We start from the raw sequence: 3,592 nt of genomic DNA, 5'->3' as shown, positions 1-3,592 counted from the left end.
AAATAAATAAATAGGAAGTTTGTTTGATTGTTGTGTCATGGATTGTGTGAAATTATTTTATTTTTTCACGAGAATTAAAACCTTTTGAGTTCTTGTTTAAAACTTTTTCTAATCATGTTATAAAGTCGGGTAACATTTGGTCCAATAAAGAAAACTATGGTTGGGGAAGTTTATTCAAGAAATCAAAGGGCTTTAATTTCTGTTTGACTTTTTTTTGAAATATTGGAAACCACAATCACAATTTTGGAGTGAGAATAAGATGACTTTCTCAAATGTGGTGGATGAATATTTCATATGGAGTTTGTCTGGATTTTGGAGTTCCAATTGAAATATGATATTATTTGGAGTTTTACTGTCGTTTAAATATTTCCAAATTAATCAAATAAAATATGAGAGGAGATAATATGACTTCTCCAAAACTATTATTGGTAATATTTAATATATATTTTTGGTCATTTTGGGTATTCATAAAACCCAAGTTTGTGCGCAAAAATAATTTTATCACGTTATGAAAGTATTGTTTCTAGGCTCTAAATAGTAACTTCGTATATGTGACATTTTTTATTTCTGGAGTTAGTTAAACTTTTTGGTAACTTGTCTATTATAACTAATTAAACCTGGCAAACCTACTAATCCAACCCATCTCATCCTAAGCTATGATTCGCTCAGTGCACGTGTCCAGCAGGAGCACAGCCAACCAAGCCCACCTCTCTTCAAAAATTATTTTCCTTCTCTTGCTCCTTGGGCCTAATATTTTTTTTCCACTGAAGCCCATCTAGCGATCACACCTCAACCCCAGGCGCATGGACGTGCTCGTCTCCTTCCTCTGCACGTTCAATCTGGAGCAGTGGAGCAGGAACATAACAGAAACGGCCATGGCTCCCCACCTCTTCCTCTCCTCCTCCCACTCAATTCATTCCCCATTACGACTTGCCACCAATACAAAAATTATTGAGGAATGTCAAGAGAACTCATTCAGGGAATTAAAACTCAATTTCGTTGCTTTAATTGGACGCACGGAGCCGTGAAACGTACACGCACAAACTGCCATTATTGGCCACGATGAGCTCTCTTGATCTCCATCTCCCGGCCTCCCCTTCCTCTATAAAAGGAACCCTGAGTAGCGCCTCGAAGCCTCCCACCTCCTCTCCAGAAACCCCTCTCCATCTCCCTCCCCATGGTTGTCAATTTGTAGCCGGAGTCCGAACTCTGCCGCAGCTTCCGACGAAGTTTCAGTCACGTGTGGTGAAGCCCCGACCCTTCCTATCATTCATTGTCTCTATTTGTATTTTGCGCACCTCCCTGAACCCTTGAACCTCTCGAATCCACAGCCGGAGCTCACGAACGGCGACGAGTACATCCAACCGGAAACTCCGGCGAACTCCAGCGGGTTCACACGGCTTCCCGAGGACGAATTGGTCGTCAACGACGACATCACCTTCATCACCGCGTGGTGTACTTCACCGTCCGCCTCTCCTACTCGCCGGAGCACGCCCCGACCGGACCTCCTTCCCCCGGTGAGCATTTTTCTTCCGTCCATGTGTGCTGTTAAAAAGAAAAACAAAGGGATATCAGCCAGTAGGGACATGACACGTAGCAGCCTAATCTTAATCCCGTAATACATTTTATGGAAAATATCCAAACTTCGGAAAATCATATTTCCTAAACCGTATGTCCAAATTCGACAAATTTTATATCCCCGGATTCCTTGGGACATCTAGTTTATTATAAAAATTCGAGATCTCAGTTTTTGGCAAGTTAAAGTTTAGTTCTGTTTTAAATGTTAAATTGAGTACTAATGCTATATCTTCTAATCTATAAATCATATAAAAATGTTTATTATATGAAAGTTCGACCTTAGGACATCACCTTTCTGTTGGAACTCATGGCATAATTTTTTCAGCAAGATTTAGTCACTGTTTTAACATTAACACCTTAATTTGACATTCTCGATCATTGTTTAATAACTTTTGACACGAAGTTAAATCTCTTAGATTGATCCCTAGAAAACCTCTCTGGTCATATGCCATCATCATACAAATTTGGACTTAGGAAATGTTACATAAATATTTGTAACATAAACCTTATGGCATCAACTCCATCTATCATTTTCATTGGACCCAAGTCAAATATTCCAATCAAACCCATTATAGACTTTGTCATAGAACCTTGCCTCACAACTCTCCAAGACGTGATCTTCACTTTGACCCAACCCTAGAACAAACCCTATATCATATTTTCATTCTTGATCTTATCTCAACCCGTAACCAAGTCCTAACAACTTATGTAGGAATGTTTTTTTTTATTGTAATTTGAATATTTTATTTGGATCTTTATTTGGATGTTGTTGTGTGTTAAAGTACTTTCTTATATCGTTAGATATATTGTAACGAGAAGGAGAGACGACTCAATATAATATTTCATCTTCATCAACAGTACAAGGCAAGTTACTTCTCGATCATGCCCTTTTATACCTATGTTTTATATATGCATTTAGTCCTTTGATGTAGGGTTTGCATGAATATGTTAGTTGGCTATATTATAAACCCAGTAGTGCAATGAGGTAGGTCTGAGCCTTTACTTCTTTGTCGCCAACGTTGTAGGGATTTTGCTATGCCATTGTAGACGGGGATTGGTATGTGAGATCATGAAAGTTGCGAGTGATATAATAATTAAGGGTAACCTTAAGGTGACAACATTAACACACATCTGGGTGCATTGGTAATGGGCGCCCTGGAGAAACCAGTGGACTTGCCCGAGCACCCTGGAGAAACCAGTGGACTTGCCCGGGCACCCTGGAGAAACCAGGGGATCCCGGAGTACCCGTGTGATCACCCTATGGACTGCCACCCAGGCTCAAAGGGATTCATCAATTTTTCATGACTAGAAGCTTACCTGCACAACCACAAGCTATTATGGGCTCTGGCTTAGTTGAGTATGTTGTGTGACCTCTTACAGTGGTATACTAGCAGATGTAGTTATATATGTAGGTGTATCGGTCTACCCAGGGTTAAGAGGGAACACTTTAGAAAGACTATGTCTCGATCTTCCGGCTCTCAAACACCACTACAAAGGAGGTGATCCAGTCTTGTGGGGAAAGTGTGCAAAACTCTGCAGAGTGTAAAACTAATTGATTAGTCGTGTCCCCGGTTATGGACAATTTGAGCATCTGGAAAGTGGGAATTGAGCGATCTCATCACTCTTAATTAATGTAATGGGTTTTAATGAATTTGGGTATAGATTGAATGGAGCAACCATCTCAATCATATTATGATTTATGTAGTAACAATATGATATTCTTTTGATGATAGGGAAAAATTAGCTTTATGCAAATTAAATTTAGAACCGTCCGCCAGCCATATTGCATGTATAAATAGGACATTTATTCATCTCTTGTGGTGTGACTTGCCAGTACATTCAACGTACTGACCTACACGGCTGCAACATATTATGTTGCAGGTATTATCCGACGAGTAAGTGATATGATAGGGTTACGGTCCACACTCAACTTGCCGATGGCGTTGATGGGACTCCACACCCGTTTGCCTGTTTCCGCTTCTTAAGGTATATATTAGTTTTTCATTACTTATAC

At 39.8% G+C, this 3,592-nt stretch overlaps 1 long non-coding RNA gene across 1 annotated transcript; it reads left to right on the top strand.

The window, feature by feature from the left end:
* Window positions 1–794: 794 nt before the first annotated feature.
* On the top strand, window positions 795–2,443 carry LOC123049322 (uncharacterized). Its single transcript, XR_006423559.1, has 3 exons — window positions 795–1,245; window positions 1,332–1,517; window positions 2,380–2,443. It is a non-coding gene; the product is annotated as an uncharacterized lncRNA (long non-coding RNA).
* The last annotated feature ends 1,149 nt before the right edge of the window (window positions 2,444–3,592 follow it).

This window comes from Triticum aestivum, chromosome 2D (genome assembly GCF_018294505.1).
Source record: "Triticum aestivum cultivar Chinese Spring chromosome 2D, IWGSC CS RefSeq v2.1, whole genome shotgun sequence".
NCBI classification, from domain to species: domain Eukaryota; kingdom Viridiplantae; phylum Streptophyta; class Magnoliopsida; order Poales; family Poaceae; genus Triticum; species Triticum aestivum.
This window is presented reverse-complemented; position numbering and strand designations above follow the sequence as displayed.